General features: G+C 44.4%; 1 protein-coding gene and 1 long non-coding RNA gene across 7 annotated transcripts in view; one reads left to right on the top strand and one right to left on the bottom strand.

The window, feature by feature from the left end:
* Window positions 1-4,718: 4,718 nt before the first annotated feature.
* LOC144232131 (uncharacterized) lies at window positions 4,719-15,932 on the bottom strand. The gene is made up of 5 exons (XR_013335317.1): window positions 15,880-15,932; window positions 15,257-15,422; window positions 9,104-9,271; window positions 6,007-6,070; window positions 4,719-4,836 (listed from the first exon to the last, which is right to left on the bottom strand). It is a non-coding gene; the product is annotated as an uncharacterized LOC144232131 (long non-coding RNA).
* Window positions 12,574-27,538, top strand: part of ADGRF5 (adhesion G protein-coupled receptor F5) — a 104,905-nt gene continuing 89,940 nt past the window's right edge. For 2 of the 6 annotated variants that reach the window (XM_077764829.1, XM_077764832.1), the window contains exon 1: window positions 12,578-12,925. The gene's annotated coding sequence lies outside the window, so the exon portion shown is untranslated. Of the gene's footprint in view, window positions 12,926-27,538 lie in introns of all 6 variants that reach the window. The other 4 variants (XM_077764834.1, XM_077764835.1, XM_077764833.1 and 1 more) reach the window with 3 other exon arrangements.

The raw sequence follows: 27,538 nt of genomic DNA on the forward strand, positions 1-27,538 counted from the left end.
TGAGCGATAGTGTAGCAGGATTTTTGTACAGAGTCATGACACCAAGGCTCTTGTTTGCAGGAAGCAACTTTATTCCAGCCGGCGTCACTCAGTAGGGTTCGAACCCAAAGAACTGAGCCCCGAACACCATGTGGTGTGGGGTTTTTTAAATATATTTTTTACGGGAGACACACAAACATGCAGTCTGATTAACATGATCTCATGTTATAACGTCGTGAAGGATGTCATCACATACACGAATAGCAAGGTTGCCTTGATGTTCTTTTTTTTCCTTAGGGAGGGGACCTTACCACAATAGGAGGACAGCAAATCATCTCACAAAGCTCATTTCATTTCTCATTCATAAACTAGGTACGAACAGTTAAGCTCTTCCTATTCACCCATAACCATTCAGTTTCGAATACTATTTTGTGTTCCTTTCTACCAAGTCTTTTCCAATAACATTCGAAGAATTGAGCCCTCTCCTTTGGTGTCAGCATCCTTGAGCTGGGCGCCTTCAGGCCACCTCCATATGGAACTGGGGGAGGCAATTAAGGCTGCTAAAACTCAAAGGGCCCACGTTCCCCAGGTATGCAGGACTCTGCGGTTGATGCTGGGGGGCTGTTCATTGCCTTGGCAACATGCTCCCTTAATTCCAGTGAACCTTCTTGAAACTGGTCTTTGGCAGGCCTTGGACCGCTCACTGACCTCTATTCTCATCATTTTTTGAATGCCTGATGGGCCTTGGCATGCTCTCCAGACCTATGCCCTCATCGTCTCTGTTTTTTATCAGGCCGTCAGGCTGCACCTGCCCTACCCAGAGGCCTGCCCCCTGCTTCCGAGTCTTGATTCGTCATGGGCTCCTTTAGAGACGTGGCAAAGGGACTGCAGAAAGCCTACGTCAGATAAGCATCTTCAGTAACATTAATAAATTAATATTTCCTCAAACCCCACATATACCTAGAACATTATCAGTCCCACTTCTGATAACTTAAAGGAAAGTTTGCTTGTGTTTCAGTCAGAATAATATATATTTTTAAAAATAGCACTATTATACTTTTTAAATAATAGAATTATTATTTCAGCTACTAATGGATTGGTTTTTTTCTCTGTTTATTATTTTTGGTGCTCTAGTAGCAATGTTTAATATAATATTTTTGAAATTTTATACACTTAAAATGAAAGATTAAGAAACATCAGTAATTATGAACATATCAATGTCCTTAGTGGATATAGAGGGCTAGGGGAAAGGGGATGGCTGAGAGTTTTTTTCTGATCGGGATTTGATCCAGCATCTCTAATTATGACAAGAGATCTTAAGATATAAAATGTGGAGAGTCACTGCCCTTGAATTTCTTCCACCTGTGATTAGTGATGGTTCATTTTCTTCCATATGACAACTAACAGGAAACTTGTCATGATGGTAAAAATAAAAGTAGTTAAGAGCGATACTAGTATCAAGGAAAAGTGAAGCCAAACTTTTCAAATAAATTTAAAAGGACTAGAATTATCTCCCAAAAGTGTTCATCTCCCCCCCTCTATTTAGACCAACTACTCCCAAACATCATACTGCAGTGTAAAAGTCTGTTTTATCCTAAATTACTGATTTTCTGCATAATTTTATTATTAATATTGTAACTTTTGTGTTTATTTTTCTTCACATAAGAACAATTACAATGGCAGTGTGGGTCAATTTGAAAGCCATTGGCTCGTATATTTAGTAATTCTTTCATTTATTTATTCAACATTTACTATGAAAGCCAAAAAAACACATTTTTAAAGCACAGCTGAGTGACTCTGAGTAAGTTACATAACCTCTCTGAGCTTTAGTTTCCTATCAAAGATGAAAGTCCTCATCCCCACCTTTCAGAGTTGTTATCAGAATTAAGTAAAGTTTCATTTAACCTAGCATAGCCTCTGGTACGTGATAAGTACTCAGGAAATGATAGTAATTATTGTTGTTGTTATTTTAGAAATGTTTTTTGTTAAGAAAAACATTCTGCATATCCAAATAAATGACTAGGTTTTGTGACTTCTAAACCACCATACCCACATCTCTATCCTATTTTCTTTTCCTTTTTTTTTTTAAATTTTTTAAAATGTTTTATTTATTTCTAGGAGAGAGAGAGAGACAGCGTGAGCAGGGGAGGGTCAGAGAGAGAGGGAGTGACAGATTGAAATAGGCTCCAGGCTCTGAGCTGGCAGTCAGCACAGAGCCCGACACGGGGCTCGAACCCACGAACCGCGAGATCATGACCTAAGCGAAAGTCGGACACTTAACCGACTAAGCCACCCAGGCGCCCCTCTCTATCTTATTTTCATCAGACATGAGAAGATGGGCAGGCCAGTTGAGGTAATAGTAGACACTAATTCTTTCCAGATCATGTTAAAATTGTATTCAAACTCTCAATGAGGTCAATGTTCTGAAGTTTAGGTGTTTCTAAACTTAGAGTTATGAAATTATTTACTGAGACTGCGAGCTACTTGGGTCTCTAGTGCTGGGGGGAAAAACCTGACACAGAGAATATGGTAAGACTGTCAAATCTTTGGTGGTGATGACAGATATTTCCCTCTAAGGTAGCTGGGGATGATTGGGAACAAATCACGTTAAGTGAAAATTCTTTGTGACTCTCAGAGAGGAATAAAGAACATGTTTTCATCAATTCTGGTTGATTTAAAGAATTAATAGCTGAGAAAGTCATTGTTTCTGTGAGAAGATATGACAGCTTATTGAGGCAGGGAGATTGGGAGTCATCCTTCGGGAATGAACTGAGACGTTAGCTTTGGGGCCATGTCAACAATGATAAACTGAAGGATGTGGTTTCAACCAAGCGCTGCCCACATGCCCTGGCGCGATGGTTCAGTCCAGGAGGACCGTGGTGGCAGCTTATTTTTCCTACATTTCTCATTCTAGAAGTAAAAGGGAGGCTGAGGGGGAATACCTCATGTCATTTCCTAATGCATCCAGTGTTTACAGAATACATTTCGTAATCTGGGCCAAGTAAAGAGGCAGTGCATTCTGGAAATCATATAGAACCTTCAAGAGCTTGTTGAATTTCACTTCTGGGAACTTTTCTATTTCCCAGCGTTGGGTTATCTGCAACCATGAAAAAGAGACCTTTAAGTTTTTCTACTCATAATAGAAATCAATCCTCCCTTCTCTTTATCCATTCTTAAAGACCCTCTGATCTCATGCTTTCTATCATTTTCTGTCTTATTTATTTATTCAATAAGTATGTGGTACAAAGAGGGATACAGAGCTGATCAAAGATACAATCAAGATGCTTAAAATATAGTATAAAAGCTAAGCCATGCATATACCAGGAGAATAAGCTAGGTGCGGGTGAGGAAGAAAAAGAAAACGTTGCTATTTAAATTGATAGAAATGGCATGGAGGAAGGCACTTGTGGGGATGAGCACTGGGTGTTATATGGAAACCAACTTGACAATAAACTATTAAAAATAAATCGATAGAAGTATTGTAGCCTTCCAAGAGGGTAGCATAAAGATGGATGTTTATTTTAGAAGATAACCTCCCTTGGGTCAGGTTGGAGGTGAAAGCTGAACCCCTCCTGGGCTTCTGGATGAATGGGTGCAAAACTAGAGAAGAGAGATAAACTGCTCTGATTAATGGATTGAGAAGCATTAGAAATTTCCACAGCAGTGAGAAGATGGGACCCAGGGGAAGGGGAAGAGGGAGCTGCCAGGAAGCCCTAGGAAGGAAGGAGAGTCCAAGCACATGACATAGATGGAGGCCTCAGGGAGAACATTGGCTAGAAAAATCCGCTGTGGAGTAGCGGCAGAGGGACATCAGGACCATAACTCCAGTAATCAGTGTACATTGTTTTCTGGGCTTTGATGTAATTACCCTCTCCCTTTTCTCAGACCTTCAGAAAATCTGCTGGACCCAAAAGCCTTATGCTAATGGGGCTTTTGGGAAATGAAGGATGTGGGGTTCAAAGGCAGAAACCAAGAGCAACGGCTTGGCGGCAAACCATTTGGTGTTGGTTCCAATGCAGCAAGGATGGCTCAGATGAACTCAACTGTCCTGCGCGTTTTCCTTGAAGATAAAGGTGTGGCGATCCAGGAAGACCCGCCTTGCCAGGGGCTGCGAGATCATCACAGTCAAGTCACCTGGACCCCCAAGTGATTTCCCTCCATCACATCTTTAAAGAGACATGATCTCTGTTTGTTCACTGTTCCTTCTGAGATGTTGAATGGCAAGGCTGAGAGTGAGTCTGAAACAAGCACCATCCCTTAACTAATAGGAGAGTCAGAGGTTAGAGAAATTTAGGACTTTCCCACAAAGCCATAGTCGTCTCCTCTATCTCTATAACTAGGAAAAAACTCCTTGGTATATTCTCAACTCACATTGGTCCCTTAACAGAATTCTGCCAACCAGGGTGTCTGAGCGGCTCAGTCAGTTAAGTGACCAACTTTGGCTCAGGTCATGATCTCATGGTTTGTGAGTTCAAGCCCCACATCTGGCTCTCTGCTGTCAGTACAGAGCCCGCTTTGGATCATTGGTCTCCCTCTCTCCCCTTCTCCCTGCCCCTTCCTCCTCTCTCAAAAATAAATAATAAATAAAATTCTGCCCACCAAACAAAAGAGGATTTATAGTCAGATGTAGAATGCCAAAGTTTAATTTTTAACACAAGTTCTGCTTTACATCATCTAAATAAAATAATTTCTTTTTCAAACTTTTGAAGATACATACATTTTTAAAACCACTTGTTTGGGGGAAGTTTGTAGATCTATTCATTGAGTTTCCACAGGTTCTCTCTCGTGTAGAGGATCGTGTGCAGTAGAGGAAGTGGAGATGTCAGTCAATGTGTAAGACCCTGGAAAATACGGCACCTGAAGGGGCCCCGGAGGAAACCAGGTTTTATTTCACATAGAGGAAGTGAGCAAATCTGACCTCAAGCCAAGGATAACAGCGCCATTTCATCAAGATTAAAGATAATTATGATTATCCCTGGAGTTCTTTTCCTAATAACTTTTTTTTCAATCACGATTGCAGGTGGAGGATGTGAAAAGAATGTGTTTAATCTATGACTCAAATGTCTCTTTTTGAAAATAATATTTTAGCGATTTTGCTTTCTTCTCTTTTTGAAAGACAAATTATGGAGAAAAAGAGTCAACTGTGTTGTATGCTGTATAGAATTAAAGCATTGATATTTGGCCATTTTCGTTTCTTTTTTTATACCAAAGACATAGAATAACATGAAAAATCATGTTTATTCCCTGTTGAGTCCTATTCCATACCTTCCTCCTCCTGGGTAACATTGTGTATTTTTTCATTATATATCATTTTGTACATACATTTCTGCAACTGCCTTTTTTCACTCTGGCTTTTTTCCCCCACTTTAAAAAATATTATCCATCCTTGTTGATACATATAGATCTACAGCGCTCTTCCTATAGTAATGCTAATTTCTTTTACCCATTTCCTGACTGATTACATATATGTGTTTCTTTGGAGTCTAACTATTCACAATAAAGAGTGATACATTTGAAAACACTCGTGCTTTCTGCTTGCATCTATGGGCAAGGACTTTTCTAGAATGCCTATAGTGACCAGGATTTTGAACTTTCCTCGAGACTGCCAAATTGCTTTCCAAAGTGATTTACCAAATAACACTCAGCATTGTGAGAGTTCCTAATTCCCCACAAAACAATCGGTGTATGAGAATTCCTAGTTCTCTCGACCACTGGATTTATGTCTTTCTTCCTTCCTTTCTTTCAACATTTTTATTTTCAGGGGAGGATTGTGATATTGGTCTTACTTAAGGCAAACTTTCTTTTTTTTTTTATTCAAAGAACAATCCCACTGATGTTCCTTGCCTATGCTCCCTCTTTGACAGGTTTGGTATTAGGGAATACACATTTCTTTTTTATCGCTCCATGAAATACTGAAGGTTACAGAGCTCCTGACTCGTTCCCTTACAGCCTTCCATCTTCAAAGACCAATGTGATGTTGGTAGTTGGCGAAGACAAAAACAGCTAATGAAACAAGACTAGCCTCACCTCCAACGTAGGCAGAGCCAAAGCTGTCAGGATGGATTCTCCCTCTCAGAGGCACTTAGAGCTCCTGAAGAAAGAGCCACATAGGTGCAGTGAGTGATGTCTGAGCATCTAACAGATCACATTTGTTCTATGTATTACTTTCCATGACTGTTTATACCTCTCATGTTTCCTTTCAAATCAGGAATCACTCTTCTCAGGAAAACATCTGAACTGCCACATTGGGCCATTGGGGGTGTTATTTATTTCCCCTCCAAATATTGGCACTGATAACAAATCCATTTCAAAAGAAAAAAAAAAGAAACAAAACACTTTTATGTTTACTTGCATATCTGACACTAAGAACTTTAAGGAGCAGACTGAACTGATTGACCAGATCATTCCTTAAAGAGAAATTATTGTATGCCTCTGATATTATAAACATATATTGCAAGTTACATCAACTAAAAATACAACAAATATCAAAATTAAAGAGAAGACAAATCACACTGATATATTAATATGTTCTGGTCTCTTCCTGGCAAAGTGCCATTGACCCATTCATTGAAGGCTTTGCTATAGCTGATTGACAGTAAGGTATTTCTGGACGGCTATCTATGTGGCCAGAATTACTGAAAATACTGTTTTAAGAAACTATCAAATACCTGAAAGATGTGCCCTTTGCTGATCAAGATCTTCTCACCTACAAAGTACTAGTTTCAAATGAGCCCAAACCTTAGCACTTTTATTCTGCCTGATGAACCTGGGTCCAGTTATGACTCTGTTCAGTCCCATCTGGGGCTTTACCTATACTCCTGACCTAACTGAGATGCTGTATCTTTGTAATTGTTCTTTTTCTAAAACTTCTTTTTTAAGTTTATTTTGGGAGAGAAAGAGAGAGAGAGTGCATGTGAGCAGGGAAGAGAGAGAGAGGAGAGAGAGAATCTCAAGCAGGGTCTGCACTGTCAGCACAGAGCCCAACATGGGACTCAAATTCAAGAACCACAAGATCATGACTTTAGTGGAAACCAAGAGTTGGATGCTTAACTAACTGAGCCAAGTTGGTGCCCCGGTCCCTTCCTAACTGTTGGGCTGAGATAGTTCTGTTGTTTACTTTGACAGTCAACATGCTTCACTCATTCCCTGTTTGTATTTTACAGACTCATGGAACATATACAACTAAGCAAAATATTGAAGAAAACAGAATTCTGCCACAGCAAATACCCCAAATGTCATTTTTTTTTTTTTTTTTTTGAGAGAAGAGAGAATGCAGGGGAGAGGCAGAAGGAGAGAGATAGAGAGTCCTAAGCAGGCTCTACATTCAGTGAGGAGCCTGATGCGGGGTTTGATGACCCTGGAATCATGACCTGTGCTGAAATTAAGAGTCAGGGGCGCCTGGGTGGCTTAGTCGGTTGAGCGTCCGACTTTCGCTTAGGTCATGATCTCGCGGTTAGTGGGTTCGAGCCCCGCGTCGGGCTCTGTGCTGACTGCCAGCTCAGAGCCTGGAGCCTGTTTCAGTCTGTGACTCTCTCTCTCTCTGACCCTCCCCTGCTCACGCTGTCTCTCTCTCTCTCTCTCTCCTAGAAATAAATAAAACATTTAAAAAAAAAAAAAAAAAGAGTCAGTAGTTCAACTGACTGAGCCACTTAGGTGCCCCTTGACACTTCTACTTAAAAACTATTTCAGGTGGGGGTACCCAGGTTGCACAGTCAGTTAAGCATCTGACTTCAGCTCAAGTCATGATCTTGCAGCTCTGGAGTTCCAGTCCTGTGCTGGGCTCTATGCTGACAGCCCAGAGCCTGGAGCCTGCTTTGGATTCTGTGTCTCCCTCTTTCTCTGTCTCTCCTGCATTTGGGAGCTGTCAGCACAGAGTCCAAAGCAGCGCCTAGATCATGACTTGAGCCAAAGTCAGATGCTAAACCAACTGAGCCACCCAGGCACCCCTTGACACTTCTATTTTAGATGGAAGTTATACCCATTAATTAGAAACAAAACTGAGACGCTATGAAGAAAATTCAAACTATTGGTTTAATAAATCTTTACTTTATTATAGATACATGTATATATTAAATTACAATTAATTGTCCCAAACAATATACTGAGAATCACACCAAGTTAGATTATTTTTATAGCTGCTAAATTATGGCTCTGTTACTATAGTTTGTACTCGAATCAGACAACCTCAACCAGAGTTTCTCAGACAAATGCAGCCCTTATACATACATGAGGTAATCTGTCGTTTCAGAGGAACCACGAGAAGCAACCAGAATACATGCTCAGCAATTCTAATAGTAACATTGTCATGGATGGGGCACCTGGGTGGCTCAGTCCATTAAGCGTCTGACGTTGGCTCAGCTCATGATCTCATGGTCTGTGAGTTTGAGCCCCGCGTCAGGCTCTGTGCTGACATCTCGGAGCCTGGAGCCTGTTTCAGATGCTGTTTCCCTCTCTCTCTGTTCCTCCCCTGCTCACACTCTGTCTCTATCTCTCTCAAAAATAAATAAATATTAAAAAAAAACAACACGTTGTCGTGGAAGTGTTCAAAACCATGACAATGTTTCCAAATCCAAACAAACCTCAGAACCTAATTTGTGTTGCAACAGCACCACTGTGCATATCCCTCGACCCCCTTCTGCCTTTTGTTTTGATCTTTATTTATTTATTTTGCAAAAAGGCATTCTTGAAGTTCAGTACCTATTTATAAGGATAATAATAAAAGCGATGAAGTCCCATACTCATTTATAACAACAATCACCAATATAACAGACGTCTCAGGGAACTAGGAATGGACAGGAACTTCCTGAGGCTGGAAAGGCTGCTTACCCCAAACCCACAGCAGCATCCTGCTGAATGGAGAAACGTGACCTTCATCACGCCACCTTTTTTTTTTTTTTTTAAAGAAGCTGACATGTGCACTCATGGCTGTTTGGCCCCAAATCTCATGCTGGTTCCCATGGGTGGGGCAAAGGCTGAGGTGTGGCCAGCTTTCAGGCCCTTTGGTTGCTTATAACAGAAAATCATTTTCCTCCGTTCTGTAAAAAGTGAGGACTTGATCATAGCTATGTATGACAGGGACACAAGTGTTAAGTTACAAGTCTCCTTAGATGGTGATGTGCCTTACCTGTGTCTAGGCCGTGAGCAGGTCCTATAAGCGACAGTCACCCACTGTGTGTGGGACCATGGAGGAGTCACTGTTTTGCACATGAGTGTTTGGCGGTGACAGGAGAGACAGCTGGTGGCTTTCACAAGGAAGAGAGCATGACGTTTCACAAGATGTCTTCTGGAAGCACTGGTAGAGGGGGAAGGAAGGAGGGGCAGAGAGGCCTGAGCAGCACCCTTGATGTGGGAGACTCAGAAGAGAAATTGTTAAAGATGTTTTTAGAGGGTTGCCTGGGTGGCTCAGTTGGTTAAATGTCTGAATTTGGCTCAGGTCATGATCTCATGGCTTATGAGTTCAAGCCCCACGTTGGGCTCTGTGCTGACAGCTCAGAGCCTGGAATCTGCTTCTGATTCTCTGTCCCTTTCCCACTCTGCCCCTCCCCTGCTCACACTCACTCTCTCTCTGTCTCTCTCTTAAGAATAAATTTTAAAAAATTTTTTAAATTATTTTTAGAAATGTTGCTGGTACTGTTAGACACAGCCTCTGTTTCCCCTAATCCTCAAGAAGATCTTCAGTCAGGAGCTATGGTTCATCTGTGGGCCTTTTGGTGTTTACAAATGTGAATTTTGTTTTTGTCAGTGTGTCCTCATAATAAAGTAGGAGCGAAAAAAGGCAAATTTTATTTGGGCCATAAGAGGATGCAGGATCTCATGGAACCCTGGCTCCCGGAATGGAGTTTGGGCCCCATGCCTGTCCCACACCCTCGGGAACTTCACGTCCTCTCATGGGCAAGCTCCCCTCACTCTCTGTCTCTCTCCACTCTCGTCTCTCTTGCTCTTGTTCTGTTCTCCCCCCAAGTTCCCCCAGATCCATGAAGATTTAGGGGTTGTAAAGCAGAGATCCTGTGCAAAGTGCATGGAAATTTCACTCCCTTATTTCAAGTGACCAATAAAGAGTGCCTGGTGCCTGTTTGATCTAAGTTCAGATTCTTTTTAAATTCTTTCCTAATGTTTCATTTATTCTTGAGAGAGAGACAGAGTTTGAGTGGGGAAGGGGTAGAGAGAGGGAGACACAGAAAGTGAAGCAGGCTCTAGGCTCCGAGCTGTCAGCGCAGAGCCTGACGTGGGGCTGAAACCTACAAACCATGAGATCACGACCTGAGCCGAAGTTGGACGCTTAGCTGACCTGGGCCGAAGTTGGACGCTTAGCCGACTAAGCCACCCAAGCTCCGCCATAAGTTCAGATTCTCATAGGAGGCAGCGTGATTGCCTCTGTGGGGTCAGTGTTCACCGTGCTTCAATCTGTGTGGCCAGCAGTGGGGTTGTGTGAAGGGGTGGGCAGGGTCGTGGCACATGCATGGCTGGAGAGGTCTGGCTCTGTAGATGGGAAGTTGAGTCTCAGAAAAGGGAAGCGAGGGTTCGCTGGATGTCTTTTGATGTTTAGAAAGCATGGTTTGATTTATTAGGGAGCCAAGAAAGGCCTGGGCATCAGGAAGGGACCATGGAGGCTGTCTTGGGTTCTCTATTTCCGGATGAAATGCTGGTCTGGCCAGTCATTTTCCCATCATCCCCTCCACCTCTCTGTTTTCTAGGCTTTGCTGGACCCTTGTTTTGTGCCACCTCACGTGTCTTTCCCTGCTTCCCTCTCTCTTCCTCCCACATTCCCCTCCTTTCCCCTTGCCTCTCCATTTTCCCACCCATGTGGCCTTTGCTCCCTCTTTCCTCAGCTCCATCCAGCATCTTCCCATTTTCCTTCACCCTTACCAACTTTGATCCTCTTGGCTGGCCTGTCCAAAGCATCATTTTCTCAACAGAGGTCATTTCCTACCCATAATATAGCACCTGTGAGAACAGGGATGGACAGCACATGACAAATGGGCATCTTAATAAATGTTGACCAGCAGCACATCTGAAATCGTTCCATTCTGCAAGAGTTTAAACTGTAAATGAAACCTTAACAACAATCTTATGTTTTCTTCCGAGCCCTATGTTTTCCCCTTTGCCCAAAGAGGGACAACCGTAATGAATAATGCTCTTGCTCACACTAAAGATACACAAATTCCATTCTCCTGGGCCCCGGGGCCAGGATAAAACAGACACAGTCCACGACTTTGCGGTTTCTAGCTCAGCTGCAGACCAGGNTAATGTTATCTGGAAGACATGAGATTTGAAGAGTTGGAATTGGGGAGAACATTCTTCGTAGGTTTCCCAGCAGTGGGGAAGGTGGGGCTGGAGGGAATGGAAAGGGGGTGAGTGTGGTGGTGGGCTCTGATGTGAGTTCAGAGAGATTAGCCAGTGCCTAGCGTGGAAGAGGCTGGAAGCCAGGAGGGAGTGTTTGGCCTTAATTACTAGGCTACAGAGAGATTTTAAGCATGTGAATCCTATTGCATTTGAGGAAAATTGCTCTGTCTGTGGGGAGAACAGATTGCACGGGAGTCAAAGAAGACAACTGGTATGGTTTTAGCTCAGTGATGCATTTGTGGTCTGTGCCTGCTCACACCCCCAACCCAGAATTTTCTATCACCCCCTGCACCGGCCTTTAGATACACTGTGTTCGAGAGCTGCTGTCACCCCTCAGGACAAAATGTCTACAGTCCAGGCCTCTTGATAGCTCAGCTGGTTAAGATGAACACACCCATAGTTCCAACCTTCCTCTTACAGCTAAGACTGGCTTCATGGGTGTGCAAGCTGTACAATAGCATAGAGCCCATATTGAAAGGGTCCTTACAGTTGGCTTCAAGTTCTGCTGTCACCATCTTGAAATCCTTTTTTAAAAATTTATTTATGTTGGGGGGGGGCACAAGCAGGCGAGGGGCAGAGAGAGAGGGAAAGAGAGAATCCCAAGCAGCCTCTGCACTGTCAGTGCAGAGCTCGATGAGGGGCAGAAACTCATGAATCATAAGATCATGACCTGAGCCAAAGTCAAGAGTCAGAGGCTTAACCATCTGAGCCACCCAGGTGTCCCACCATCTTGAAATCCTTTCATTTTGGATAAATGGTCTGTCATTTTCATTTTTGCACTGAACCCCACAAATTATATAGGACATTCTGCTTCCAGCAATCTGTGGATGGTAGCCTTCAGATAATTCTTTAAGTCCTAAGGCAAAATGGCTTGGGGCTTTGTCCCAAGACTCGTCACAGAATGTCACCAGCATTTCCAAAGACAGAAAGGAGAGAGGCTTTCCCTGTGCTGGCGAACAGACTCTTCCAGGCCTGCTCTGAACTGCCTTCCGCCAGCGGCTCCGTCACACAACATCTGGACTGTGGCCAGAAAATGCTTCAGCCCAGAGGGAGAGGATGAGGGCATTCTTGACTTTTGCAGTTAAACACTTAGAGAAACTTCAGGAAGAAAGCACTTGGTAAAAGGTAAAGCTAGCTGGCCCCTCAGCTCCCTGCCTGCTGCTCTGCTCATTTGCACTTTTCATGGGTCTCAGCATGTTAATTCTTCTCTCCCAGTGGCCAAAGGAGAAGTTTAAATTTCTTATTTCCTCTAGGGAGCCTGGAGAAAGGCAACAGGCACCACATACAGGAAATCATGTGGAGAGGATCTCTTATTTATTATGGTTCCCATATTACTTCCCCTCCCCCAGCCTCCGCCCCCACCTCCAGCCACACTGAGTCTTCCAGCTTTTTCCTGCAGCAGGAGGACAGAAGGCAGTTCACCTCTGCTCCCCAAGGTCTGTCGAGCCCTGAGGATCTGAAGTCTGGTCTTGTGAAACCCCACCCTCCTGTGGGTGTGTAACTGAACGGGAGCCCCTTGAGTTACACCTCACCTAAGAGGTTCCCGGGAAGATCTCCAGTACAGGGTCAAATTTCAGGAGACTGCAAGCCACAGAAGAGAAAGGTAGGTCCCTGAATTATTTTGTTCTGTCTTGATGTGAATCAAGCTGCTCTGAAGGAGATGTGAATGTCCATAAAGCTTCTCTAGTTGGCTGTGTGTTTTCCACATGTGTGTCTTGTTGAGATTTCCTGATTACTGGGTCGTGAGAAAAAATTGTGAGGGGGGAGATGACATCTGGGTTTTTTTTCTTTTTTTAATTTGAGCATCTTTGGATAAAGAATGCCAACTAACATGGTACAGAAAACATGAAGCTGATTCTTATTCTCTTTGGAGAGCAAATCTCATTAGAAGTTGCATTGTTTTGGCTCCTGCATAAGGGAAAAGCTTACCACCTACCTTTTCTTTTCAAATCAGAGACCTCTACCATGCTTTTTTTTTTTTTTTTTACTTCTTTCTGAGTTTTTGTGTTATGGTGGGGGGGTGTAAATCAGAGGTCACAGATCAGAGGTCACAGAGGATTTTCTGACAGCAATAGAAATAGATGTTTCTAATTTAGAGGATCTGTAAGTTATAAGTAAGTGAATAAGCATTTTGTTCAGGACCTGGTGGACTTCTCTGTTATCTTCCAGGTTTTGCTATAAAACAATGACTGTCTCTGTGGTTTCCTGAAATTAGATGAAAGCAGTGACAATGTCTATCAAGTGATGGCCCAGAGGCTGATTTTACCTACTCCGTTGTGATGATTGTCTGCAGGGATGGTGTTCACCCCTTAGCTGGTTACTTTTGTTGGTCACTTATTGAGAATCAAGATGATGTGTGAACTGAGATCTGGAGAGGGTTAAGTTTTACTCAAATAACACTACCTATTTCTCTGGATTTTTTTTTTTTTTGCCTTTTACGTTTTTAGTGTTTCATTTTTATCGTCGCCACCAGCCCTTCCTCTGGGAGAAATATTTTATGGTGACTTCACAGAATATCAGCCAATTTATACCCATTTATTGAACACTGACTCTTCTTCCCAAGCTTCTTTAGTTCAGATGCTCGTAAGTTCTTGCCACTTGTGAATTCTACCTCAGCACAGTCTCTCTCCATTCCGTCCTGCATCTCCTGCTACAGAGGTCTTTGGGAAATGCAGTTCTGAGAATGTCATTCTCCTCAGTGGAATTATTTCCTTTGTACCCCATTGTGTATCTCCTTGCTACCTAAATGGTAGTCCATTCTGGGACCAGCTGAATCACACATCACACTTGGGAGCTTGTGGAGCTCCCAATGGGAGGAAATTCCCCATTCCCTCCCCAAACTGAGTGAATCTATATTTTAACCAGGTCCCTGGGTGATTCATATACACACTCAAGCTTGAGAAGCCCCAACTTAAGGAAGGCAGACAAGACCTTCAGAGTTTCCTCCTTTTCATCCCGTCCGGTTTATCTCCTACCATTTGTCTTTCTGGCTGTACTGAACACCTTCTGTTTCCCCATTATGTGAGAGCTCTAAAGCTCACCTACGTTTCTGTGTGCTGTGTGCTCAGGAGGCTGCCATTCATCTCCTCTGCCCATCTACCATTGCAGCCTGATTTGCTACCCCTTCCTTCCCCTCATCCAGTCCACCTTGGACCATGTGTCTCTCAAGTCTGCATCTTTATGGCACTTGGTAAAATAGTCGTTAGCACATGAAATCACGGTTGCTATGCTTATTTTCACCCATCAGGGGTTATTGGTCTTTTATTTCTGAAGCTATAGCCCTTGAAACAAATGCCACGTGTATAGCATGTGCTCAATCAATGTTTACTGAATTCACGAACCAATGAATGAACAAATAAAACGGATATATTGTCTGAAGAACCCAAATTAATGACCAGACTGTGGTCTACAGTTGGCAGTTTTCCAAGGAGACAGCCAATCCCCACAACATTTTCCCATGCTATCTTTTACGAGATATTGCTGAAATCATATTTTTGCCAAGCATTTTGAGTACCTACCACGTGCCATACCTTCCAGAATCTATTTCTTTATGTCTCTGTGGGTAGCCTCTCCCATTAGGTGTTTCTCTACCTGTGCCCCTCCTTCTCCACCACTCCAAGTCAGAGACTTACTCCTTCTCAGCAACTATGTACTGAGCACCTTTCACATACCAGACCCTGCACTATATGGTAATGATACGATGGCAAATGACACAGATGCGAATACTGCCACCATGCAGCTTCCCATACAGAGGATGCATTTATTAGTCTCTATCCCACTTCTCCCTGAAAGGCATTAAGGAAAACGGAAAGTCTGATCTGTAATAAAAATGGCGTATCCAGGTAAAGGCATTGGGCTCTAAAAGTCAGTGTGATTTAGCAGAAAGAAAGCTTTAGTTAGTCCTGATTGAGTCTTGCACCTGTAACCCACTTACCATATGAACGAGGGTGGGGCCACATCCATTCTCTGAAGCTTGATTTTCTCAAATGGTGAGCAAGACACAGAGCTATAAGGAGGAGAAGCTCCTGTCTCCATGGAAGACTCCAGGGAGCCTCTGCGTTCACCTTCTCTCCTGCTGCATGGTTATTTGAAGAGCAACACTGGCAAAGAAGAGGTCTTAAGGGGGTCATTGCATTACTATGCCCTGTGCTCAGCCATCAAGCACAGTGTGACAATGCTTCCTAGGGAGCAGTGCCCTGCAGCTTAAAGAAACCCATTTGGCATTAGTTGCTGGGTATAGAGCTGGCTGAAGTAGGACAGCTGAGGAAGGAGACCGTGTCATCGTCAGGCAATCTCTCTTTTTGGAAAGCAGACAGAAGAAGGGAAGAATATAGCTCTACCAAGAAGTGCAGGAAAAATCTAAAAGCGTAAAGACGTAGAGCCAAACCCGGACCCCCACTCTGGCACAGCTACAAGGATTCCCCTTTCTTTCCACCTAAAGATTTATGTCTTAACCAGGTTTCATCTAGAATCAAATGCTGTGCAGGACACAGTATCCTTTGTCCCCATACTTTGTGTTTCCATGAGCTGCGTGGACAGCTAGGAGGAAGTAAATACCTTCTCTTTGTGTTCCAGACACAACCGCCAGCTCAGTCTGAAGCAAACTGCTGAGGTAATCTCGAGTAATGACTCTTTCCCTCTTCAGCCTTCTTGTCTTGTTCCATCATCATCTGGAACTCCCAAAGGAAATACCTCCCAGCCTTTCCGAATTCCTTCTTGCTTCCTGTGCCTCATGCATCTCTTTGCCTCCACATTTCCTATACACACACCTTGTCTATAGTTGCCTTTCAGGAGCCAGTGTTTTCTGCTGGTCATTTCCAAACCTCTCAAGCGATCAGTACTCTCTGTTAGTAAGCACGAGTTCTAGCACCAAAAGGGATATCAACCTACAATACGAGATTTCTAGGGACTTTTCAGCAACCTTACAACATGCCTGGGATCACCACTGGCTGTACCTGGTCAACATTTCTTGTTTAATCAGAGGCATGTGGTGGGCTAGAAAGAGGCAGACTTGGTTTAGAATCCCCCTTCTGCCTCTGTTTTTAAATAAGTAGCTGTATCTTGTCAAGTCTTCGTTTTATTTCTGGAAATGCAGATCATCTATAGCACACAAGGTTCTAGTGATTAGTCAGCTTAAGTACCTAATGTGTTGCCCGGAGAAATCCATCAGATCTTGGAAGAGGAGGCTGGCCAAGACGGTGAAAATGAGAAAATTGTCATTTGCAGATTGGTCGAAGGAACCAGGAGATATTCGAAGTACAAAGTTGCTCTTGCAGTGCACGAAGGTTGCCTTCAAATATTTAAAGATTGCTCTATGTGGGAAAAGAAGTCATCAGAAGATTGGTGAGTGGAAGTTGTAGGGTCACAAGTTTTTACTTCAGCGTGTGGAAGGGCTTACCCACCATCAGGACTGTCTGAGACAGGGGTGAGCTGCCTTGTGGCGTGGTGAACGCCCTGTCCTGGGCAATGTGCCCGCACCCTGGAAGCCGATGGCCGGGGTGTTCCCAAAGGGATGCCCGCACTGGGTGGAGTCCGGGTGATGACCTCTCGGTCCTTCCTGCTCAAAGTTACCAGGAGTCTTGTGATGTCAGGGCCCCAGACCAAACCACCAAAGGAGGGTTGCANCAGCAGGCTGGAGAGTGATCGTAGCTGCATTTTTACCAGCTAGCTCGATGTATCTGCAGCGATCATTTCTAAATAGGGTCTTTTCCACAACAATAGAGCTACAGTGGACGAACAGGAAAAAGCAAAAAAAAAAAAGCAATGAGAACAATGAGGGGGGAAAAGTTCACCCCAAACCGCTCTTCTTGGGTTACTCTGTAACTAGATTGTGGGTGACTTCTTGCGCTGCAAACACATTCTTATTTGATGGAAAATTGCCACATTCCAGTACTTTTCCCGCCAAACTAGGGTCAGGCAAGTAACAGCAAGACTCAGAGCTTTGTCTCTGATCTCCGCTTTATCTATAAAATAGAAACACTACTATATGACTATGTATTTTCAGCTATTCAGAAATCTCATTTTTTAAAGTGCAAACTTGGGGCGCCTGGGTGGCTTAGTCGGTTGAGCGTCCGACTTTCGCTTAGGTCATGATCTCGCGGTTCGTGGGTTCGAGCCCCGCGTCGGGCTCTGTGCTGACTGCCAGCTCAGAGCCTGGAGCCTGTTTCAGAGTCTGTGACTCCCTCTCTCTCTGACCCTCCCCTGCTCACGCTGTCTCTCTCTCTCCTAGAAATAAATAAAAAAATAAAAAATAAATAAAAAAATAAAGTGCAAACTAAGTGCTTCTACTGTCCTCTAAATTGCCGGGACCACAAGCAGAATACTTGGCTCTCCGGGAGAGGAGAACTGGCTAAGGCTGTCTGCCTGCTCTGAGCTGAGGTCTTTTGCCAGTGTTTCCACCCCCCCTTTCCTTTGTTAAATGGGCCACAGCACATAACAGCCTCTCTGCCAGTTAAGGACCTAGACACTTAGGGCAGGAAGAATTTAGCTTCGGTGGGTCCTAAGCATTTGCATCATCTACTGTGGTATCAGCAGATGCTAACATTGTGCCAAATCAAAATGAAACCATGATATATTTTATTCTCCAGGTTTACCTGAAGGCTTGCTTTCTCAAAACCCAGGATGAAACCAAGCTCTTTGAAATATCATCAAGTGTGCATGGCAAAATCATAGAAACCCATGCAGACCAGTGTGTTTATTTTTAGATGCACATCAGCCTGGCCAGTGGAGCAAAGCAACTGTCTAATGTCCAAGCTCTGGCCCTGGGAATTTCCTCTAACAAGGCTGTGTTTCCGTGCATTGTTACAGTACAAAGGGCAGGAGGCCGGAGTGGAAGGCTCATGGTTACCCCGCCCAGAGAGAGATCTGGGACCTGTCATTCCCTTAGTCTACATGGTCCTGAGTGCTGGGGTCAACATGGAGGTTGCCCGCCAGCTCTGGGCAGATGCAAATGGATAGACATGCGTGATTATTTCATCTAAAAATATCCCAGAGACCAGTGATGGCATTTCAGAAATAAAGGCTCAGCTTGCTATTGGCAGCAGAGGATCTGATCCTCACCCATGCCATGAAGTGGACTCTGGTCTAGCCCAGAAATGGGGATGTCGTCCAAAGATCCTGCATTTGACTGCAATTAATAAAGGGGTTGTCAAGCGTATTATAGTAAAAAAAAAAAAAAAAAAAGCATCCATACAGCTACACACACACGTACAGAGAGCAGGCATCAGAAATCTTTCTGAATCAATGGGATCTTTGCGGTTACCCTAGGCCAGTTTCTGTTCCTTGATTTGCTTATCTACAAATGGAGGCAACAAACCTCACGTCCTATTAGTTTGAGAAGAAATAAGGTGCAATAGTACAAATAGACCGACTTAACATAGACTTTGGCTTAGGGTTTTGCATTTGGGCCAAATAGGCTTTGAGCTCCTTACAACAAATGACTAAAAATATTTACCATCAAGTCTTGAGGGCTTTTCATTGTTGTTGTTTGGGGGGTTGCTTTTGAGTTTTTGTTTGTGTGATCTTTTATTATCTTTTTTGCCGCTACAGAAAAAGAAGCCAGTAGGCTTCTTACTTAATTGGCACACTTTGCTAGTCGAGTTTTCATGTCGTTGTCAAGCTGTCCCTGCCACTAGGGAAGGTCACTGCGTTAGGACTCAAGGTTGCAACACTCAAAAGTTGTGTCTGGGGGTCAGTAGGGAAGATGAAGGGGTAGGTCTCAGGCCTGCACAGGGCGGTCCATATCCACTCTGTGTGGGGTCTGCGACCTGCACGCTAGCAGCCCTGTATGGGGACAAGTCTCCTTCACAATCAGGCCCAAGGGGCAAGGAGACCCGCACGTACAAATAGCAGTTCTGGGCTGGGATCCTTGGGCTCGGCTAGTAGGTGGATGTCCAGGCCCCTTCCCAGGCCCCCAGATGCAGGAAAAGGTGTTCTAACCCTTTGGTGAAAATGCAGGAATGTTGTTAAAACTGCCTTTATGGATTGTTTTGTTTGCGAGTGTTTATTATCAGACACCCCTCAGGGGTTCACAGGGCAGGTTGCGAATGTCCGAAGTGGGGCCTGGGAATTTCCTTCTACAGAGGCTGTGCTTCCTTTCTTTGTTAGTCCTCAGAGAACAAGTGGAAGCATTACTAGAGGTCCTTACTTAACCCTTTCAACCGTCTACCCCTCCCGTGTCCCCACATCACAGAAGAGTCACGTTTTCAGCCTTCTAAGAAGAAGAAAGATTTCAGACTTGGGTTATGCGTGTGCACCTGCAGGTTTGCGTGTATGTGTGCGTGTGTGTCAGTGTGCGTATGTGTGGATGAAGAGGAAATGGGTAATAAAGCACAAAACATCTCACTTGAAAAGCCTTCATTCAGTGTCAGAGCATGCACCCAATCGTTGTCCAGACCAGGTGAAATGTCTACTTTCTTTACCATACATGCTATACAAAAAAAATGCTGACTCGATTTCAGTTCCCCGTGCCCAGGGCAGGACCCGCCTAGCATGATAGCTGCTGTTCTCATTTGGAGTCTGCTTATTGGCTAATGTAGGGGCACCATGAGTTGAAGATCATTCAATCAACTAAGTTATTTATTGAGCATCTGTTATGCACCTAAACTCTACGAGGCACCCAGGGAAAGCAGAAGTTCTGCCTGCAAGAAACTTCATGAGTATATGACAGTTATACACACACACACACACACACACACACACACACACACTCATATGTTATCAGTGAGAGTGCAAAGAATCCAGGTAACTGATAGCCTAAGTCTAGGACAATCAAAAGGGATACATGAACCATCACCCAGCTGGAGACTTGAATTATCACTATTTTCACAGTGACTCCACTGTCCATAAATCTCCAAGCCAAGTGCACGAGTGCACGTAGACATATGGGTGCCTCACATCTCTCCCGGGAGACAGCTCTGCCTTCCCAAAGGAAGTAACTCCCTTGCTCTCTCACCACCAATTCCATGAAAGGATCTTTCTCAACACTCATCTCTTCCTCTTCCTTTCCTCTCTCAAGAGAAGAGATGACCTTTCTCTGCATCCAGAGGTCAGCTCTCCTCTCCCTCCCCCGCCCCCTCAGTGGCCTCGCTACTCTCTGTGACTGGCTCTTTGCCATTATCATTGAATTCTACTCAGGTCCTTCTTTTCTTAAAATGTTTATTCATTTTTGAGAGAGACAGAGCGTGAGAGGCAGAGAGAGAGGGAGACCCAGAATCTGAAGCACGCTCCAGGCTCTGAGCCATCAGCACAGAGGCTCCAACCCACAACTGCAAGATTATGACCTGAGCAAAAGTCGGATGCTTAACCGACTGAGCCACCTGGCTGCCCCTACTCAGGTCCTTCTTAATTTAAAACTATAAGAACAGCAGATCTTCCCCACCCCACACTGCTCCTTCTTCTTCCATTTCTCTTCCCAAATAGATTTTTTAAGAAGTTTGGGTGGCCTGCCTTCAAGTCATCACCAACCACTCACCTTGAAAACTGCTCTGTTCTGTCTTCCCACGTGCCCTGCTCTGTGCACCTTGGGGAATATGCTTGCCAGGATTCTCTCTGACCTCAGTGTCCCCGAACCAATCTCACTTTGTTGCCCACAGCAGTTGTCGTCGACTACTGCCTCCCTCAGTCTGGTCCCTGCCTGCTGGGACACCACGGTCTTACTCCTACTTCTCTTGCTGGGCCTTCCCAGTTTTTTTTTGTAGGCTCCTTTCCGTCTGCTGTCCCCCTCACCTTCCTGATGGCCGTGATCTGGACCACCTTCTCCCGCATCCATATCACCTCCCTGCTGCACATTTGAGAGACAGCATACATGCAAGCAGGGGAAAGGGGTAGAGGGACAGAGGGAGAGAATCTTAAGCAAGCGCCACGCTCAGTGCAGAGCCCGATGTAGGGCTCAATTCCATGATCCTGGAATCCTGACCTGAGCTGAAATCAAGAGTTGGGCACTCAACTGAGTGACCCGGTGCCCCCTCTAGAGCCCATTTTAAATGTCGCCTGAGGACTTCCTTTTTAGGTCTCCCCATCGGTATGCAGAATTGATCTCTCTTCCTGTTCTCACAGCGCCTCACCAAGCCTCTGGTAGAGTGCCTTCTGTATTTGTATCCAGAGTAATTGTTCACATGCATGTGTTCCCAGGATGCAGGGACGGCATCTTATTCATCTTTTTACTCCTAGCCCCTGGACTGGTTTTCAGTCAATGTTTGATAAAGAACTGGGAAAAGTGTCCTTTCACAAACAGACATTTTGGTAAACTGATCCCTGAGCTTGAACAACATCTTTATGTTTTGCCATGGATGTATTAGCAAGCTCTGGTTTTACTATAATTTTTATAACGTTTATTTATTTTTGAGAGAGAGAGAGAGAGAGAGCGTGCGCACGTGCGTGCACGCGCGGGCATGAGTGGGGGAGGGGCAGAGAGAGAGGGAGACACAGAATCCCAAGCAGGCTCCAGGTTCCAAACTGTCAGCACAGAGCCCAATGCGGGGCTTGAATACATGAACTGTGAGATCATGACCTGAGCCAGTCAGACCCTCAAATGACTGAGACACCCAGGCTCCCCAGTTTTAATATAATTGTTAAATTTTTTAATGTTTATTTATTTTTGAGAGAGAGCATGAGCAGGGGAGGGTCAGAGAGAGAGGGAGACACAGAATCTGAAGTAGGCTCCAGGCTCTGAGCTGTCAGCACAGAGCCCGATGCTGACTCACGTGAACCGTGAGATCATGACCTGAGCCGAAGTCGGATGCTTAACTGACTGAGCCACCCCAGATGCCCCTAATATAATTTTTAAAGTTACGCTATGCACATGTAGGATACTGATAATATTTCGCCTTTTCTCAAAACGTAAATCACAATTCTTAACACTTCAGGTTTAAGTTTGTAATCCCTGTTTAAAAGCAAGAGCTAAATGTCGAGTTGGATTCACACTGAATTTGAATTTCCTCTCAGGGAGAATTTCCGAATGTATCATGAACGACACTGTATTTTCCTGCCCCTGAAGTGAGGTGGCCATGTTGCCACGGAACTCCTATCTTGTCAAGGTCTCCCCTTCACCGTGAAGCTAGTGTTATAACAACTGCACCTACAGATCACTTGAAGCCAGAGATTGATTTGCAAAGTTGGCTGAAGGAGAACTGTGGAGGCCACTGGGGAATGAGCCTGAACCCTGAGTCAGTGCAGAATCCACCTGGCCTGCTGTCTCCCAGGAGCCTGTGAGGCAGGATGGGACCTTGAGGAGTATAGCCTGGGGCTCATCCAACTCTGCGTCCCCCTTTGGATTAGGAGGAGAGAGTATGTGAACTGCTATTTATTTTGAAGACTCTCATTCCTTTAAAATCTCTATTTGGGGGGCACCTGGGTGGCTTAGTTGGTTAAGCGTCCGACTTTTGCTTAGGTCATGATCTCGCGGTTCATGGGTTCGAGCCCCGCATCGGGCTCTGTGCTGACTGCCAGCTCAGAGCCTGGAGCCTATTTCAGAGTCTGTGTCTCCCTCTCTCTCTGACCCTCCCCTGCTCACGCTGTCTCTCTCTCTCTCTCCTAGAAATAAATAAAAATATTTAAAAAAAAATAAAATAAATAAACTCTCTATTTGGGGTCTTTGTGATAATACGTGTAAAGTATTAGTACAAGAGAACTGTGAATGACGTGCACAATACTAGAGGTACAGAGGGTGCTTTGTCCAACTATGACCTAGACATCGCCAGCACACAAATGGACGGGAGGACTGTCAGACGCAAATTGACCTGGAAGATTGCCAGGCTCTCCCTGGACCTCTTAATTCGGAATCTCTGTGTACAAGCAGGTGGGAACAGGAGGCAGGGAAGGAAGCAGTGCTGCAAAGTCCATCGTTTTCAAACAGCATGTTCGATGGTGTTTCCGAGCACCCACGTTGCTTCCAGATTGAAATGCGCATAAGGAACAACATTTAGAAAGTATCTGCCAGCTTGTGTTTAGAAAAGTGTTTGTGCTAGTGGCCAAAGGGGCCCCTCCCTGCGTTCCTCCATGTAGGTTAATAGTTTTGCCATCTGGGCTCATCTTTGCAGGGACATTTTTCCTGCTGAAGTTGTAACCCTTCTCAGGGCTACAAATTTGGAGGATTCTCCTACACTATACTTTACGACAGGAGCTGGGATTGGTGCTCAGATTCTGCCTCAGATTCTTCAATTTGTTTGTCCTCCAATATATATAGGTTTGTAAAAAGATGTTTGTTGATGTATTTTGAGAGAGAGAGAGAGCAGGGAAGGGGCAGAAGGAGAGGGATAGAGAGAATCCCAAGCAGGCCTCCACGCTGTCAACAGAGTCCCATGTGGGGCTCCATCTCACAAACCCAAACCATGAGATCATGACCTGAGCTGAAATCAAGAGGTGGACACTTTACTGACTGAGCCACACAGGCACCCCTCCGATCTATGTAGTTTTTAAAGGAGGCTTTGCAAATTGATTACCTTTTCTAAGCCTCCGTCTCCCTAATGGGAATAGCTAAGTTCACAAATTGTGGTGAAAATTAAGAGACATTGTGCATGAACAATTTCTTAAAAGGCACTCAGCACATACCCCGTGACGGAGTTGCTTCTCTGCCAGAGCAGTGATTAATAATAATAACAGAATGTCATCAATGCCAACAGCTGAGGAGCAGAGGGATTAAACTTACATAGCTAGTAACTGGTGGAGCTGGGACCTGAGTGTAGGTACTCAGGTGCTGGAGCCCATGCTCTGAACCTCTAATAGTAGTACCTCTAGTCATGTGCCGCCTGGAGGGTTCATTCATAACAACTCATCAAGCACCAGCCTACTCTGTGGCCAACACCATGCTAGGGGCCAGGCACACAACAGGACACTGACAAGGTCCTGCCCTGGGGTGAGGGTGGGGAAAAGGGGGACCACAGGGCAGAAGAAGAACCCACGAATAGATCATTACGGTACAAGTTCAGGAAGTGCTTTGACAGAGTAGTGAGGGGCAGAGGTGTACACACAACCAGAGGGAACTTCTTGCAGGGAATGACCTTGACTTGGGCCTTCAAGGACAACGGGGGTTAGACAAGCGAAAATGGAGGAAGGAGGTAGTTCTGGGTGGAAGCTGGAGAACACAATGCTTGCAGGGCACTGACGGAATTCAAGAGGCAAGAGGAAGACAAAAACGAAAATAAAGCAACAGAAGACAGGTGACGCTGGATATGTAGGCAGAAGCCTTAATGAATAAGGGGTTTTAGTTGAAGGTAATTGCCTCATCATGGAGGAGGGTCTCTCCATCCCCCAGTGTTTCCCCAAACATACGCAGACCTTTTGATTCAACAGGCCCAGACCTGGGAACCAACCATACGTATTTTTCTCAAAGTGAGAACCACTGTGATAAAAAAATCATACTGTAGCTCCAGTGGTTATTAAACTTCTGTGTGCCTCAAAATCACCTCTGTAGAGCTTGTTTAAACACCGATCACTGGGCTCATCTTCCAGAATTTTAGAACCTGAGGGTCTAAGTAAGTCTCAAGACTTGGCATTTTTAACAAACTCCCAGGTGGTGTTCGTACTGCTACTGAGCAGAGCCTCTGATCATATAGCCAAGAACTTAGACAAAATTATTTGGGTGATTCTTCAGCTGCATTAAAATTTGAAAACTCCTGCAAGGAAGCATGACTGTGTCTCTTACTTTCTTTGCTATAATGTTCCTTCAACCTCTAAATATTTTTTTAAAAAATTTTTATAGTTTATTTTTGAGACAGAGAGAGACAGAGCATGAGTGGGGGAGGGGCAGAGAGAGAGGGAGACACGGAATGCTCCAGGCTTTGAGCTGCCCCACAGAGCCCTGACACGGGGCTTGAACCCAGGAACCGTGAGATCATGACCTGAGCCGAAGTCAGACCCTTAACCGTGAGTCACCCGGGAGCCCCTAACCTCTAAATATTTCTGTAGTTGAAGAAAATTTAATCCAAATAGTCCCAATATTCGGGCTCATTTTGATCTGTAAGTGGTTCAAACTATGGTGACTGATAGGTTTCTTTGGAATTTCAACAATCAACCCTTTGAAACTTCTGTTTGCAAAGCAGGAAGTCACTTGCTGCCCCGAGCAAACACTTAACTCAAGGGTTTGTCCCTTTGAAGGGCCTTAGAACCTCAGCTTGTGAGCCCATTTCTCTACCTTTGAAAACAGTTTGAATCTGAGTCTTTACAGGAGGGACTGTGAATGTGGAAATAGGCAGTTGGTGTCTTTGAGTATGGCCAGCTGGCTAAAGCCAACGTATATCCCAAAGGTTGTTATTTCTTCCTTGAAATATATGGCAGGAGGAGACTAGGAAACCCAGAGTCACCCCAACCAAGGGAGGGGTAAGAGGGTGGATGCAGAGGAAAGGATCCTGGAAGTTTAATGTTTCTCTTTACTTACAACAACAACAAAAAGGTGCCCTTTTTATTTATTTATTTTTTAAATGTTTTATGTATTTCTGAGAGAGAGAGAGAGAGAGAGAGAGCAGGTGAGGGTCAGAGAGAGATGGAGATACGGAATCTGAAGCAGGCTCCAGGCTTTGAGCCAGCTGTCAGCACAGAGCCTGACGCGAGGCTTGAACCCACGAACCATGAGATCATGACCTGAGCCGAAGTTGGACGCTCAACTGACTGAGCCACCCCGGCGCCCCAAAAGGTGCCTTTTTTAATGTCATGGTCACAAACTAAATTTTTATACCAAAGATTTAGAAGAAAAGGATTGATGTGAAAAATAGGAAGGTCGAATTAACAATTCTTAACACAAATGAGTGATGAATCAAAGTGAGGCTCCCGGGAGCAGAAATAAATGTGAATCACAGAAAACCAAGTTTCTGTGACAGTTTTATTACCAACTGAGTAGCTTAAATTCTCTATCTATAATATTAAAAATGCAATTACTATTCTGAATATTTGGAAGCATCCTGACATCCTCATTCATCCAAAGTAGTTTCAATTCCATTGACAATCTTGGTTTCAAATGGAAGAAATGGGCTAAATACCCATTTAAAGATTTTTTTCGATACTACCCAATTTTGCCCCTTAGTTTACCAGTGAAATTAGTTATTGGAGCTCTGCATTCTACATCCTCACAGCAAAATTCAGCATTCACTGAAAACCACTTTTGAGTTTTGAAACAATGAGTTCAAAGAGAAGTTAACTAAACACAATTGAAATTAAAAGTAACTGTATAAAAAGGAAATAAGCAGAAAATGGCTTGCATTGAGCCCAAGAAACAATAAACTTGCCCTAGCTTGCTCTTGCCCCTCATTTATTTATTTTCACACAAGGATTTTCGCTGAAGTCCCCCAAGTATATCAACTTCGTTGTCTGCTTAGATACTCAGCCTCCACCAGCTCACGGACAGCCGATGCCCTCCCGTTGCCTGATCTCTTCACCATGCCTTTGAGCTGCCTGAGTTCCAACTCCTGCCTAGACCCCATCCAGATACCTAGGGCTTGACCACTCAACTGCCCTGTTATAGCAAGACTCCAACCCCCACAGGCAGGAAAGATTCACTAATGAAAGGAGGGAACAATGAGACCCTGAGACTTCTGCTTTGAAGTGATCTCAAAAAAGGAGAAAAATAAGGTGAATTTTGGGGAGAGGAGAGGGTTTACTGTGGAGCACTTTGTGATTGGACATAAGTGGTAGTCTCTAGAATGGAAGTTTTCAGAGTTGATCTTATACAAGAGCCACCTAGAGAGCTTGTCAATAATGAAGATTCTGGATTCTACTCTGAGACACAGGAGAAGGTCACATGCAGGGTCTGGAAGTCCTGTTCAGTGGACCCCCAAGGGTTTATCAAGCACTCTACCCATGAGAACCACTGGGATCTAGTCTCAGGTGCTGATCTACATCCACCAAGATGCTCCCTCTTATGGTGAGAAGAGCAAGTAGGCTCCAAGGTTCCATCCATCACTTGGGAACGTAGGGGAGAAAAATGGGTCCCTGGCTGAGTCTGAAAATTACACTGACAAAGACAAGTTAACAGGACAAAGCACATACATTTATTTAACATAAGTTTTAGATGATATGAAAGCCTTTCTAAAGAAATGAGGGCCTGAAGAAACAGGGAGAACTGAGTGCCTTTGAGCCAGGTTTGGTGGTGGATGGAGAGCCATGGAAAGATGTGGTAGGACAGAGTATTTGAGCCAAGTATAGTTAATGGGTTGGACTCAGCAAGGCCTGCTTGCTCAGTCTTCTCAGTGTCCTTCCATCTTGGGTACTGGGGGGGGGGGGGAAC

Source organism: Crocuta crocuta, unplaced genomic scaffold, assembly GCF_008692635.1.
Source record: "Crocuta crocuta isolate KB4526 unplaced genomic scaffold, BGI_CrCroc_1.0 scaffold44, whole genome shotgun sequence".
Lineage (NCBI taxonomy): Eukaryota > Metazoa > Chordata > Mammalia > Carnivora > Hyaenidae > Crocuta > Crocuta crocuta.